The sequence below is a fragment of the Salmo trutta genome, chromosome 31, assembly GCF_901001165.1.
Source record: "Salmo trutta chromosome 31, fSalTru1.1, whole genome shotgun sequence".
In the NCBI taxonomy this organism is placed as follows: domain Eukaryota; kingdom Metazoa; phylum Chordata; class Actinopteri; order Salmoniformes; family Salmonidae; genus Salmo; species Salmo trutta.
In genome coordinates, this window is record NC_042987.1 from 12,879,319 (window position 1) to 12,895,899 (window position 16,581).

General features: G+C 42.7%; 1 protein-coding gene across 2 annotated transcripts in view; it reads left to right on the plus strand.

Moving 5' to 3' along the window:
• LOC115169568 (corticotropin-releasing factor receptor 2-like) overlaps positions 1-16,581 on the plus strand; it is a 110,880-nt gene that overhangs the window by 52,610 nt on the left and 41,689 nt on the right. The gene's annotated exons all lie outside the window — the stretch shown is intronic.

A 16,581-nucleotide genomic window follows, 5' to 3' on the forward strand; every position in this document is an offset into this window, starting at 1 on the left:
ATCCCTACAGTGAAATCCACAGTCCCTGTCCTCTTTTGTTTAACCAAAGAGATTTTGGTATTTTGTCAGCGGAACAATCTCTTCACACCATTTTGTACACTCTAAAATTATTTCCTGTCGACTTCCACACAGAGGCATTGCATTTTTATTTTTACGATACCCCCAGTAGCCTTAGTGTGTTTTCAAGAGAAAAGTAGGTCAATTCTGATTTTCCTTTCTTCTCAAAATGGTATTCTGCTGGCTCAAATTGTCACTTTTCATTTAGATTGCACCTGACAGATAAACAATGTCTCCAAATGCCATATTCATCCACCCAACTGTTCCTGAAACCCAAATGACAAGAGGTTTAGGCTATTTATTTGGGCTAATCTCTGAACAGATGAGTTCTTTATCCTTTGCGATATAATGTCAACATGACAGTGGTTACTCTGAAATCTTGGCTTAGCCTTGAGTTCAATTGCAATTCACAGTTCCATCTGGGAGATGTTTTGTTGCTTTTAAAAGATGACCCTTATCCCGTCCACAAAATTACAAACTGTCAGACATGACTGATATATTGATGTAGAAGGGATGTTCAATGTGCATGTTCACTCAAAATAAAACATTTTTAGGGTGTCAGCCAGCCAGCCTTTCGTGAGTGACAGTGTGATTGTCCCCCAGCCATCTCTCTACAGGAGTTAGACTGTACTTAGCACCTCAAATGAACATGTCATTTATTACAATTATGTTCATTAAAGACGCAGTCAGCAGTTGAAATATTCATTTTTCGACTTCTAAATGAATGATATATACCCATTTGATTCTTGAAGAATATAATTTCAATGCCTCGTGAATTTAGTTCAACTGCCGTACCCATCAGAACCTAAAATATAAGCTTGCTTTACTCCGATGTTTGCAAACAAAATATATATAAACAAACACTATATAGCCTCATAACATGGTTAAAACTATAATTTTTATATCATGAATGCTCAGTCCTTGCATCATAGCTCTGTCTATCAATATAAGAGTGGTTACATTTCTCCAGCCCCATACCTCAGTTTTTAACCGAAATAACGGTGGGGAGTATGCTTTGTTATTGTTTCTACTGCTGATTGCCAAATTAACTCTAAATCAACTACTGCAAGACTAGATTTAATATAACTAGATGTATGTGGCATAGTCAGTAGTCTTATCAATTTATGTCCAGACAGACATACAACCTTTACTTAATGCAGCAGTTTAATAACAGTGTTTGCAATTCATTCATTCCTCCAAATGCGCCGGTCTTGCATGTGGAGCAACATGAAGTGATTTGATGTGTCATCTTATAGAGACAGATGTTAAGACAGATGGACAGTCAGCTCTCCCCAAGTAAATTATATTTACTGTTCATTTGGTGGTGTTAATGTACCGATTGTGTTCAACTGCATACATTATTGTGCTTGTCATTGTACAGTATGGCTCACATACCTTTTTAATACCTACAAGACCTCTCAATGATTTATTTTTTTACTTCTAGGTACAGTCTAGTATTTTAGTGTTTTATCCATCCTTTATGTATACAGGCTTTCCTTACTTCTTTATTCTCATACAAATATCAAATAAAATTTTATTAGTCACATGCGCCAAATACAACAGACCTTACAGTGAAATGCTTACTTACAAGCCTCTAACCAACAGTTCAGTTTAAAAATATATATATATATATGGATAAGGTTAAGAGATAAAAGTAACAAGTAATTAAAGAGCAGAAGTAAAAAATAACAATATATACAAGGGGGTGCCGGTACAGAGTCAATGTGCGGGGGTACTGGTTAGTTGAGGTAGTATGTACATGTAGGTAGAGTTATTAATGATTAAGATGACAACAGAGAGTGGCAGTGATGTGGAGGAGGGGGGCAATGCAAATAGTTTGGGTAGGCATTTGACTAGATGTTCAGGAGTCTTATGGCTTGGGGGTAGAAGCTGTTTAGAAGCCTCTTAGACCTAGACTTGGCGCTCCGATACTGCTTGCCATGCTGTAGCAGAGAACAGTCTATGACTAGGGTGGCTGGAGCCTTTGACAATTTTTAGGGCCTTCCTCTGACACTGCCTGGTATAGAGCTCCTGGATAGCAGGATGCTTGGCCCCAGTGATGTACTGGGCCGTTCTGTTGTGCCTTGCAGTCGGAGGCCGAACAGTTGCCATACCAGGCAGGGATACAACCAGTCAGGATGCTCTCGATGGTGTAGCTGTAGAATATTTTGAGGATCTGAGGACCCATGCCAAGTCTCCTGAGGGGAATAGGTTTTGTCATGCCTGCTTCACGACTGTCTTGGTGTGCTTGGACCATGTTAGTTTGTTGGTGATGTGGACACCAAGGAACTTGAAGCTCTCAACCTGCTCCACTGCAGCCCCGTCGATGAGAATGGGGGCGTGCTCTGTCCTTTTTTTCCTGTAGTCCACAATCATCTCCTTAGTCTTGATTACGTTGAGGTTGTTGTCCTGGCACCACACGGCCAGGTCTCTGACCAACTCACTATAGGCCGTCTCGTTGTTGTCGGTGTCATCAGCAAATTTAATGATGGTGTTGGAGTGGTGCCTGGCCATGCAGTCATGAGTGAACAGGGAGTACAGGAGGGGGCTGAGCACACATCCCTGAGAGGCCCCAGCGTTGAGGATCAGCGTGGCAGACGTGTAGTTGCCTACCCTTACCACCTGGGGGTGGCCCTTCAGGAAGTCCAGGATCCAGTTGCAGAGGGAGGTGTTTGGTCCCAGGGTCCTTAGCTTATTGATGAGCTTTGAGGGCACAATGGTGTTGAACACTGAGCAGTATGTGTAAATAGTCTTAACCTAGTTGTGCTAATATCCAGGACAAGGCAGGAATAACATATGCACCAATGGCAAATAGTAGAGTCACATTCAATGTGCCTGTCTAGCAGTGGTTCTTGACTAAACAGTGATCGAGCAATGCTCTCATTTAGTAGAGTAGAACATCATCTCATGGGAGATCATATCTGGTCAAATAAGAAGATAATATGCAGGGGAATTATTTAATACATTCACTCACAAACGACCACAATCCCGACTGCACTAGATAGGTACAGTGGCTAGAAAAAGTATGTGAACCCTTTGGAATGATCTGGACTTCTGCATCAATTGGTCATACAATTTGATCTGGTCTTCATCTAAGTCACAACAATAGACAAACACAGTCTACTTAAACTAATAACACACAAACAATTATACGTTTTCATGTCTTTATTGAACACACTGTGTAAATATTCACAGTGCAGGGTGGGAAAAGTATGTGAACCCTTGGTTTTAATAACTGGTTGACCCTACTTTGGCAGCAATAACCTCAACCAAACGTTTTCTGTAGTTGCGGATCAGACTTGCACAATTGTTTCAGTTCAGCAATATTCTTGGGATGTTTGGTGTAAACCGCTTTCTTGAGGTCATGCCACAGCATCTCAAGGTCAGGTTGAGGTCAGGACTCTAACTGGGCCACTCCAGAAGGTGTATTTTCTTCTGTTGAAGCCATTCTGTTGTTGATTTAATTCTGTGTTTTGGGTCGTTGTCCTGTTGCATCACCCAACTTCTGTTGAGCTTCAATTGGCGGACAGATAGCCTTACATTCTCCTGCAAAATGTCTTGATAAACTTGGGAATTCATTTTTCCTTTCGATGATAGTAAACTGTCCAGGCCCTGAGGCAGCAAAGCAGCTCCAAACCATGATGCTTCCTTCACCATACTTTACAGCTGGGATGAGGTTTTGATGTTGGTGTGCTGTGCCTCCCCCCCTCCCCCACACACACATAGTGTTGTGTGTTCCTTCCAAACAACTCAACTTTAGTTTCATCTGTCCACAGAATATTTTGCCAGTAGCGCTGTGGAACATCCAGATGCTATTTTGCGAACTTCAGACTTGCATCAATGTTTTTTTGGACAGCAGTGGTTTCTTCCGTGGTGTCCTCCCATGAACACCATTCTTGTTCAGTGTTTTACGTATCGTAGCCTCGTCAATAGAGATGTTAGCATGTTCCAGGGAAGTCTTTAGCTGACGCTCTAAGATTCTTCTTAACCTCATTGAGCATTCTGCGCTGTGCTCTTGCAGTCGTCTTTGCAGGACGGCCACTCCTAGGGAGAGCAGCAACAGTGCTGAACTTTCTCCATTTATAGACAATATGTTTTACCGTGGACTAATGAACATCAAGGCTTTTAGAAATACCTTTGTAACCCTTTCCAGCATTATACAAGTCAACAATCTTCTAAGATATCTATTGTTCGAGGCATGGTTCACATCAGGCAATGCTTCTTGTGAATAGCAAACTCAAATTTTGTGAGTTTTTTTTATACGGCACGGCAGCTCTAACCAACATCTCCAATCTCATCTCAATGATTGTACTCCAGGTTAGCTGACTCCTGACTTCAATTAGCTTTTGTAGAAGTCATTAGCCTAGGAGTCAACATACTTTTCCCAACCTACACTGAATGTTTAAATTATGTATTCAATATAGATGAGAAAAAAACTATAATTTGTGTGTTTTTTAGTTTAATGGCATCAGACCGAGGCTCTGCATCTGTCCTCGTGCTCCTAGATCTTAGTGCTGCTTTTGATACCATCGATCACCAACAAGGGTTTTGCCACCAAGTACCACATTTTACCTCTTGGGGATGTCATTCAAAAACATAATGTTAAATTTCATTGCTATGCGGAAGACACACAGCTGTACATTTCAATGAAACATGGTGAAGCCCCAAAATTGCCCTCGCTAGAAGCCTGTGTTTCAGACATAAGTAAGTGGATGGCTGCAAACTTTCTACTTTTAAACTCGGACAAAACAGATGCTTGTTCTAGGTCCCAAGAAACAAAGAGATCTTCTGTTGAATCTGACAATTAATCTTGATGGTTGTACAGTCGTCTCAAATAAAACTGTGAAGGACCTCGGCGTTACTCTGGACCCTGATCTCTCTTTTGAAGAACATATCAAGACTGTTTCAAGGACAGCTTTTTTTCATCTACGTAACATTGCAAAAATCAGAAACTTTCTGTCCAAAAATGATGCAGAAAAATTAATCCATGCTTTTGTTACTTCTAGGTTGGACTACTGCAATGCTCTACTTTCCGGCTACCCGGATAAAGCACTAAATAAACTTCAGTTAGTGCTAAATACGGCTGCTAGAATCCTGACTAGAACCAAAAAATGTGATCATATTACTCCAGTTCTAGCCTCCCTATATTGGCTTCCTGTTAAGGCAAGGGCTAATTTCAAGGTTTTACTGCTAACCTACAAAGCATTACATGGGCTTGCTCCTACCTATCTTTCCAATTTGGTCCTGCCGTACATACCTACACGTACGCAACGGTCACAAGACGCAGGCCTCCTAATTGTCCCTAGAATTTCTCAGCAAACAGCTGGAGGCAGGGCTTTCTCCTATAGAGCTCCATTTTAATGGAATGGTCTGCCTACCCATGTGAGAGACACAAACTCAGTCTCAACCTTTAAGTCTTTATTGAAGACTCATCTCTTCAGTAGGTCCTATGATTGAGTGTAGTCTGGCCCAGGAGTGTGAAGGTGAACGGAAAGGCTCTGGAGCAACGAACCTTCCTTGCTGTCTCTGCCTGGCCGGTTCCCCTCTCTCCACTTGGGATTCTCTAGTGAGTCACTGGCTTACTGGTGTTCTTACATGCCGTCCCTGGGGGGGGGGGGGGGTGTCACTTGAGTGGGTTGAGTCATTGACGTGGTCTTCCTGTCTGGGTTGGTGCCCTCCCACCTTGGGTTGTGCCGTGGTGGAGATCTTTGTGGGCTATACTCGGCCTTGTCTCAGGATGGTAAGTTGGTGGTTGAAGATTTCCCTCTAGTGGTGTGGGGGCTGTGCTTTGGCAAAGTGGGTGGGGTTATATCCTGCCTGTTTGGCCTTGTCCGGGGGTATCATCGGATGGGGCCACAGTGTCTCCTGGCCCCTCCTGTCTCAGCCTCCTTTATTTATGCTGCAGTAGTTTATGTGTAGGGGGGCTAGGGTCAGTCTGTTATATCTGGAGTATTCCTCCTGTCTTATCCGGTGTCCTGTGTGAATTTAAGTATGCTCTCTCTAATTCTCTCTTTCTCTCTTTCTTTCTGTCTCTCGGAGGACCTGAGCCCTAGGAGCCCTTGCTGTTTTGGGTTTCTGTACAGCACTTTGAGATATCAGCTGATGTAAGAAGGGCTATATAAATACATTTGATTTGATTTAGTGTATGTCCTGTTTAAGTACACAAATAAAAATGTAACAAACACTTAAAATGACCAACACAGCATGGTCCAATGTAAGTTAAAGTTAGTTGGCAAAGTTCATATCACCATCGGTATCCTCAAGATGTAATAACGTCCTAAAATATTTTTACAGAGCTGCAAGATTAAAATAGCCTAATGCGAAATTTGTAGGGTAACTATAGGTAGAAGCACCCGGAAGAGTGCGCAACATGGCAGTGTACTGCCTACACTCGGTTTGTTTTTACGAAACAAATTTAATAAAATTATTTTTAATAGTAGCTAAAGTTTGTATTGCTACTGATTCAGCGACGTGATCAGCCTTTACTGCTGGGACTGCAAGTTTGTTTCCCGGTTTCCTGTTAAGTAGCAGTTAGCTGCTAGACATCAAGACAATGGAGTAGGCTAACACTAGCAGTGCTAGCCCACTGGTGTTTTTATCCACAGCGGGGCACAAATGCTTCAGGTGTGAGATGATTTTCAAACAATCACAAGATAAAGATAAGGTGGAACTGGAAATTGGACAGGGATTTGTCTTGCCCTAAATGCACCACCATCTAGTATCTTAGGGAAGAGATCCTCCGGCTGTTAGCTCGGCTGAGAGAAAAAGAAGACCTGCTTTCAAAGTACACCGACCTTGCTGTCAAATCCCAGGCAAATCAAATCTCAGTTTTAAACACCTCCTACAGAAAATCTGTCTAAGTCTGGCAGTGTTGATCTGTCCCAATCCAACAGACAACTCTGCGGCCCATGGGAGACTGGACACTCACAAGGCGTAGGAGATCGGGGAGGCAGTCTGGCCACCCATCTATCCGAGAAGATCTGATCCGGCTATCAAACAGCTTTGCCCCGCTTGAGATGGACCTACCAGCCCCAGGAATCAGCACAGATCCTGGATGTATACCAACAGCCGGTGGCCACCACAGTTTAGCAGGTAATTTCACTATCAGATTCCATCACTGTGGGCAGCTTGATGGTGAGAGATTTTGGCCTGCCTACGGTCTGTGGACCCGACCGAGGTCCACTGTCACCCAGAAGCAGTGTCAATGATGTCAACTCTCTGCTGCCCACGGTTCTGGCCAACTACTCCAATATTGACACCATCGTCACTCACATAGGTTTTAACAACCTTCATTTGAGGTGATCTGAGGAACTGAAGGAGGACCACAACACATTTTTAAAGACCCTCGCTAGCACAGGTAAGAGAATAATTCTCTCTGGCCCCCTCCCGTGCTACTGAAGGGACTCGGGACGTTTCAGCCTTACTATTTGCCCTAAACGAGTGCCTGAAGAAACTTTGCAATGATTTTTGTGACAACTTTGATTTGCTGTGTGAGCAACCAGCACTTTTTTAAAAGAGACGGATTCACCCTAACCACCGGGGTTCCAGGATTATTTCCAGCAACATCGCAAACTGTTTTAGAGACTGATAAACAGAATATGGTAGTGCTCCAGCTCTCCCTGTAAAAATAAGCAACAGGGGACTTGGAAACCACATCAACTCCTATAGAAATGACACTATGGTTATTGTGAGTAACCTAATTTATGTTCTTTTAACTCCACCTTGTAGTGAGTTTATACAAACTTTCATCTCCTACCATTCTGATAGATTGGAGGCTGTCAGAAAATGTGGTTGTCACGTTAATAATTTAGTTGTTATTTAGTTGATTACCTCTAGGCAGAGTGGCCCACACTCATTGAATATGACACTTTTAAATGTTAGAGCAATCCCTCGTAAAACTTTTCTCGTGAATGTAAAACCTTTCTTGAAATGATTGCATGTTTTCCACTGAAACATTGCTGCCTTCCGACTATAGTACCGCTCTTATTGAAGCCTCCCCCTGGACTACAGATTTTCATACTCTATCAGAAAAGGGAAAAAAGGTGGGGGGACAGCCTGTATTTTTCCTAATGCTCTCAGCTGTAAGGACATTATTTAATTTGGCAACTTTGGGTCTTTTAAGCATCATGGTATACTGTTTAAATGTCAGCCACCAGTGCTGGCCATAACCATGTATAGGCCTCCAAAGCACTGCGCCACTTTCTATACTGATTTATCTGAACTATTGACTTTGAAAACTATGATAAAATCATTGTGTTGGGCGATTTTAATATTCATGTTGACAAAGAGACTGACTCCAAGGCAATTTAATTTCAGAATATTTTGAGCTCTATGGATGTTATCCAACATGTTACTGGGCCCAAAAGCGCTTTCTCTTGACATATCCACTATTGTTGATGTTGCTTTATCTGATCACCACTATGTATTTCTCACTACCTTATTGCCCATAGCACAGGGTAATACTGAACACATTAAGAAACACTATCTTACCTCTGAAGTTGCTACAGGTTTTATTGAGTGTATGAACAATACTCCATCACCTATTCTGCATTCCTCTTGTAATGATGTAGTTTATAACTAATAGCAAATGGAGGGCAAACATTGATGCTATAGCTCCAGTAAAGTAAAAAAAAGGCCAAATCCAAACAGAGAGCCCCTTGGATGAGTGAGGAATCTAATAAATTAAACGGAAAATGCAGAAAGGCAGACGATGAAGTGGAGAACGTCAAAGTTGCAGGTCCATTTTGATAGTCCGAGAGAGCAACTTGGCATATATAACAAGGCAATTTGAAATGCCAGATGGGCTCATTTGTCTCACTTGATCACTAATAATCAGAAGAATTAGAGAGTGCTCTTCTTGACCATTTATGGCCTGATAAATCCCACCCCTACAAGCCTATGTGAACTTTCCTCCACATCTAAATGTGATGAGTTTGCGGCATATTTCAGAGATAAGGTAACAAACATTATGCTGGGTATCAGTCAAGCAAGATATGATGAGAAGTTTGATATGTGCCCTACTCTTCTTGGTTGACACAGACATGCCAGGAAAGTGATATCAAGAAAGCCTTTGGTCAACTGCAAAACATACAGAATGCTGCAGCATGGGTACTGACCAAGACCAGACGGAGAGCACACATTGCACGGTTTTGAGGTCTCTACACTGGCTGCCTGTGATTTTTAGAATTTCTTTTATTTTTATTGGTTTTTAAATCAATCCACATGTTGCACCCCAATACATGTCAGACATGCTTTTAATTTATGTACCCAGTAGGTCCCTCCGGTCCTCTGTCACTGGCCTTCTAACTATCCAAAAATCTAGGACCAAGATGCATGGAGAGGCAGCCTTTAGTTACTATTCACCCAGCTTTTGGAATTGCCTGCCAGAGAACCTGAGGGGGGCCAACACAGTGGACATTTTAAAAATAAATCTTAACACACCTTTTTAGCTTTGCTTTTCCATAGGGTGCTTTTGTAATTTTTTTATAATTTGGCTTTTTATTCTCTTGTTTGTTGTGTAGTAAATATTACATTTTTGTGTTTTTATTTATTTTTTCTTGTGAAGCACACTGTTGCATTCCATGTCTGAAATGTGCTGTGTAAATAAAGCTTGATTTTGATGTTAACCAGTGGTAACCCCAAGCTGTTCATTAAAACAAAGCACACTAACTATTTATTCAGGACCACGGAGAGTTACCGGAGAGCATGGCCTCCCACCTCCGCTATTTGTCAGCACCACAAGCTGGACAGTGCCTCTCTGCGTAGGTAGGTTTGAATGCTTTTCAGAATGGAAAATGACCTTTCAGCAGATGCACTTGTAACATGGATGGTGAGCATCTGTTTCAGGCGGTTGCATACCTCGGGTAAAGTGGTGGTCAGGTAATTTTTCACTAATAATTGCAGCTGCTCACCTGGTGATTTGTGGAAGTAGGTATCAGCATAGACTACCTGCAGCTCATTTTTCAACCTCTGGTGGTCAAAGAAAGAGTACGTTTAGATCAGCTGTGTGAAATCTCTGTCAGGAAACCCCTCTTGCTGTGAGTACTCGGGAAATTACCCATGATCAAGAACACAAAGGTCAAGGCTTGTCATGTCAGCAAACCTCTGGGTCATGTGTAGTATGATTCCATCAAGTATTTCCAAGTACAGTCGTCAGTATCTGTTCAGGAGGCCTGGGTCATTGTCAGCGTTGTCCCTGCTCAGTCATCCCAGCCACAGTCATCCCATTTGTCATACTGTATATCCCTTGAAACTTAACATCACTTCTGACGGATTCAGTGTACTATCAACCCGTACACATGAATGCCTTACATCAAGAGATTTGGTCTGTAGGGTCTGAAACAGTGGTTCTGTGAGTATTTTTTTTTTTAAATACATGTTTCATAGCACTGCTCTGGGCAATTTAATCTTTATCCCAGAAGGGCTCAGTTACTGTATGATCCGATCAAAAACAATGTTCAATGATCTCTGGCCTTCGTGCACAGCACGCACTGCTTTAATCCCGGTTCCAGAATGGTATTGTCAACCTCAGTAATCATGGATGCCTTTTTGCATGACCGGGTAAAAAAGTTCTGAAAACTGCCAATAGATATAAAAAAAACATTTAGTCTTGAATACTGGTTGTCCCCGGCGCTTAAACCAAGTTTAGTTTGTGAGCATAACAATGAATGAATAGGGCATATTGACAGTGGGTTTTCACGGGCAACTGAACCCCACCTCGCTGCCCACTATACATTTGTATTTTCTATTGAACTAGGCAAGTCAGTTAAGAACAAATGATTATTTGCAATGCCGGCCTACCCCGGCCAAACCCTAACCCGGACAAAACTGGGCCAATTGTGCGCTGCCCTATGGGACTCCCAATCACGGCCGGTTGTGAAACAGCCTGGAATCGAACCAAATCGTATTAGTCACATGCGCCTGTCACGGTTGTCGTAGGATGAAGGAGTGGACCAAACCTCAAAAATGCTATAACTTCAATTTCTCAAACATATGACTATTTTACAACATTTTAAAGACAAGACTCTCGTTAATCTAACCACATTGTCTGATTGCAAAAAGGCTTTACAGCGAAGCAAAACATTCGATTATTTCAGGATAGTACCCTGCCAAAAGTAATCACACAGCCATTTTCAAAGCAAGCATATATGTCACAAAAACCCAAAACACAGCTAAATGCAGCACTAACCTTTGATGATCTTCATCAGATGACACTCCTAGGACATTATGTTATACAATACATGCATGTTTTGTTCAATCAAGTTCATATTTATATCAAAAACCAGCTTTTTACATTAGCATGTGATGTTCAGAACTAGCATACCCACCGAAAACTTCTGCTGAATTTACTAAATTACTCATGATAAACGTTGACAAAATGCATAAATTATTTTAAGAATTGTAGATACAGAATTCCTTTATGCAATCGCGGTGTCAGATTTTAAAACAGCTTTTCGGCGAAAGCACATTTTGCAATATTCTGAGTACATAGATCGGCCATCACAGCTAGCTATTTTGACACCCACCAAGTTTGGGGCTCACTAAACTCAGAATTACTATTAGAAAAATTGGATTACCTTTGCTGTTCTTCGTCAGAATGCACTCCCAGGACTTCTACTTCAACAACAAATGTTGTTTTGGTTCCAAATAATCCATATTATATTCAAATAGCTCCGTTTTGTTCGTGCATTCAGGTCACTATCCGAAGGGTGACGCGCGAGCGCATTTCGTGACAAAAAATAAAAAATATTCCATTACCGTACTTAGAAGCATGTCAAATGCTGTTTAAAATCAATTTTTACGAGATTTTTCTCGTAAAATAGCGATAATATTCCAACCGGGCAACGTTGTATTCATTCAAAGGCTGAAAGAAAAAAATGGAGTAGTCTCGTGAATGCGCATCTCAGTCTCACTGTCCCCAGGCTGACCACTCACAAACTCTGCTGCTGTTCTTTGCCCAGAGACAGCAGACACCCCATTCCACTTTCTGGCGGCTTTAGAGAGCCAATGGAAGCCTTAGAAAATGTCACATTACAGCACAGATAATGTATTTTTGATAGAGATGCAACAGAAGGACAACAAATTGTCAGACAGGGCACTTCCTGTATGGAATCTTCTTAGGTTTTGGCCTGCCATATGAGTTATGTTATACTCACAGACACCATTCAAACAGTTTTAGAAACGTTAGAGTTTTTTCTATCCAAATCTACTAATTATATGCATATTCTCGTTTCTGGGCAAGAGTAGTAACCAGTTTAAATTGGGTACGTTTTTTATCTGGCCGTGCAAATACTGCCCCCTAGCCCCAACAGATTTTAAAGAGCAGCAGTAAAATACCAATAGGGAGACTATATATAGGGGGTACCGATACAGAGTCAATGTGCGTTGGCTCCAGTTAGATGAGGTACTATGTACATGTAGGTGGAGTTATTAAAGTGACTATGCATAGATGACAGAGAGTAGCAGTGGTGTAAAGGGGAGGGGGGAGCAATGCAAATAGTCTGTGTAGCCATTTGACTAGATGTTCAGGAGTCTTATGGCTTGGGGATAGAAGCGGATTAGAAGCCTCTTGGACCTAGACTTGGTGCGCCGGTACCGCTTGCCCTGTGGTATCAGAGAGAACAGTCTAGGACTAGGGTGGCTGGAGTCTGAAAATGTTATGGCAGGAAGCTTGGCCCCAGTGATGTACTGGGCCATTCGCACAACCCTCTGTAATGCCTTGAGGTCGGAGGCCAAGCAGTTGCCATACCAGGCAGTGATGTAACCAGTCAGGATGCTCTCGATGGTGTAGCTGTAGAACCTTTTGAGGATCTGAGGACCCATGCCAAATCTTTTCAGTCTCCTGAGGGGGAGTAGGTTTTGTCATGCCCTCTTCACAAATGACTTGGTGTGCTTGGACCATTTTAGTTTGTTGGTGATGTGGACACCAAGGAACTTGAAGCTCTCAACCTGTTCCACTGCAACCCCGTCGATGAGAATGGGGGCGTGCTCGGTCCTTTTTTTCCTGTAGTTCACAATCGTCTCCTTTGTCTTGATCACGTTGAGGGAGAGGTTGTTGTCCTGGCACCACACGGCCAGGTCTCTGACCTACTCACTATAGGCCGTCTCGTCGTTGTCGGTGATCAGGCCTACCTCTGTTGTGTCATCAGCAAATTTAATGATGGTGTTGGAGTCGTGCCTGGCCGTGCAGTCATAAGGGAACAGGAAGTACAGGAGGGGACTGAGCACGCACCCCTGAGGGGCCCCTGTGTTGAGGATCACCATGGAGGATGTATTGTTATCTACCCTTACCACCTGGGGGCGTCCCTTCAGGAAGTCCAGGATCCAGTTCCTGAGGGTGGTGTTTAGTCCCAGGGTCCTTAGCTTATTGATGAGATTTGAGGGCACTATGGTGTTGAACTCTGAGCTGTAGTTAATGAATAGCATTCTCACATAGGTGTTCCTTTTGTCCAGGTGGGAAAGGGCAGTGTGGAGTGCAATAGAGATTGCATCATCTGTGGATCTGTTGGTGCGGTATGCAAATTGGAGTGGGTCTAGGGTTTCTGGGATAATGGTGTTGATGTGAGCCATGACCAGCCTTTCAAAGCACTTTATGGCTACAGACGTGAGTGCAACGGGTCGGTAGTCATTTGGGCAGGTTCTCTTAGTGTTCCTGGGCACAGGGACTATGGTGGTCTGCTTAAAACATGTTGGAATTACAGACTCGGACAGGGAGAGGTTGAAAATGTCAATGAAGACACTTGCCAATTGGTCAGCGCATGCTCACAGTACACGTCCTGGTAATCCGTGAATGTTGACCTGTTTGAAAAAGTCTTCACATCGGCTGCGGAGAGCGTGATCACACAGTCTTCTGGAACAGCTGGTTCTCTCATGCATGTTTCGGTGTTATTTGCCTCGAAGCGAGCATAGGAGTAGTTTAGCTCGTCTGGTAGGCTCGTGTCACTGGGCAGCTTTCGGCTGGGCTTCCCTTTGTAGTCTGTAATGGTTTGCAAGCCCTGCCACATCCGACGAGCGTCAGAGCCGGTGTAGTACGATTCGATCTTAGTCCTGTATTGATGCTTTGCCTGTTTGATGGTTCATTGGAGGGCATAGCGGGATTTCTTATAAGCTTCCGGTTTAGTCCCGCAACTTGAAAGCAGCAGCTCTAGCCTTTAGCTCAGTGCGGATGCTGCCTGTAATCCATGGCTTCTGGTTGGGGTATGTACGTACGGTCACTGTGGGGACGATGTCATTGATGCACTTATTGATGAAGCCAATGAATGATGTAGTGTTCTTTTTAATGCCATCGGAGGAATCCCGGAACATTTTCCAGTCTGTGCTAGCAAAACAGCCCTGTAGCTTAGCATCTGCTTCATCTGACCACTTTTTTATTGAACCAGGGTCTGTAGCGATGACTTCTAACACTGAGATGCAGTGCCTTAGAACGCTGCACCACTCGGGAGCCCATGCAGCTTGCCCCGTCGTAAGTCTGGCAGATGAGTTTGTTGGCAGACACAACCCTGCAGCCAGTTTGTATTACAACATCAGTGATCGCCTTTGCGTTTCTCTCTGCACTCATAAACAAAAAGAAACAGGAATTTCTCGCATATAACACCCTTATCATTGACATAGCGTGCTATGATTGTTTATTGACATTTGCAGGATATGTCTGTGGTGTCATCCACCTGGACTGCTATGAAGGGTGCTGAACTTATCTCACTGTCTTTTTTGTAAAACATTAGTATTGTAAAACAATACAAAATATACACATACAAATGAAAGCATACAAACACACAAATATCAACATCACCCTGCCCAGACCCACCTGCTCACACCCCCATCTCCAGCGCCCTCATCATTGTCCATCAAATTGCTCAAACTGTACCATTTTGTTTCTCTCAATCGCCCATGCATTTTCAACATTTAGATAAAGTGTATGACCTTTCCATTGTGTTAACGATAGAGGATTGGTTGATTTCCTGTTTTTAAGTATGTGTTTTTCAAGATGATTGACAAAAAAAGCAGTGTCCACCTTAATGGGTTTCTCACTGCACCCTGATACATGTATGCCATGTCTTGAAATATGCAGTTAGATCGAAAATTACATTTACATTGTAATAATTCTAACTGCCAACTTTCTAACTTCTCCCATAACTTCTGGACTTTCTTGCATTCTCAGAAGGCATGGATTATTGAGTCATTCTTAGTTTTACATTTACGACATGACTCACTGTCAATCACACTTTGTATCACGTCTGCGATGCTCTGAATGCTGTCATTCTGTATGGTGTTTGACATACCTGTTAATACAGTGCTTCTCCAAAGGTGTTCAGCCATGGCAGTATCGAACTCCGCAAATGCATTGAGTTCCACAAAATTACCTTTGTTATGGCTTGTTGTTGAATCATCGTGCCCCCTGAAGGTTTGCTCCTGCCATCCCATGTAGATTACTGTGATGACCAGTTTCTTCAGAATGTCTCTGTTTTTCTTGACCTGATCATTGTGCCTCTGGACACTGATCACTGCGGCCTGGTTGAGAGCATTCTTGATCCGGACTTTACCATAAAGCTTTAGTTTCAGGCTGTTGAGCCTGACCGAACATGTGCTCTTGTCAAATAGAAGGCATGGCCAGCAAAACAGCTTCCTTAGCCTAGCACTCCCAGCTACCAAGTCTGTCCTATTGTAATTCTCAGTGTTGAAAGATTTGATCCGAGCAGGTGCTCCTCTCCCCTTGATTTTTCAGCTGGTGCACAAATTACAGTTTTACAAAATGTTTTGAACTAGGAACTCTAGATCTCCATCCATAGCTAGCTACTGCAGGAAAATGCCAGGACCATTCACAGTTGAGCTCACTTAACTCAGCTCAACGCTGATTGGCTATTAAAATTATCAAGCGAGGCCAAATTCTAGCTGGCTTTCCATGCTATTGAATTCAATTCTAAGGATGGCAACATGTCATACTCTTTTTTTGGCCAGACAGGTTCAGATACAGTGGGGGAAAAAAGTATTTGATCCCCTGCTGATTTTGTATGTTCGCCCACTGATAAAGAAAGGATCAGTCTATAATTTTAATGGTAGGTTTATTTGAACAGTGAGAGACAGAATAACAACAAAAATATCCTGAAAAACGCATGTCAAAAATGTTATAAATTGATTTGCATTTTAATGAGGGAAATAAATATTTGACCCCCTCTCAATCAGAAAGATTTCTGGCTCCCAGGTGTATTTTATACAGGTAACGAGCTGAGATTAGGAGCACACTCTTAAAGGGAGTGCTCCTAACCGCAGCTTGTTACCTGTAAAAAAGACACATGTCCACAGAAGCAATCAATCAGATTCCAAACTCTCCACCATGGCCAAGACCAAAGAGCTCTCCAAGGATGTCAGTGACAAGATTGTAGACCTACACAAGGCTGGAATGGGCTACAATACCATCGCCAAGCAGCTTGGTGTGAAGGTGACAACATTTGGTGCGATTATTCGCAAATGGAAGAAACACAAAAGAACTGTCAATATCCCTCGGCCTGGGGCTCCATGCAAGATCTC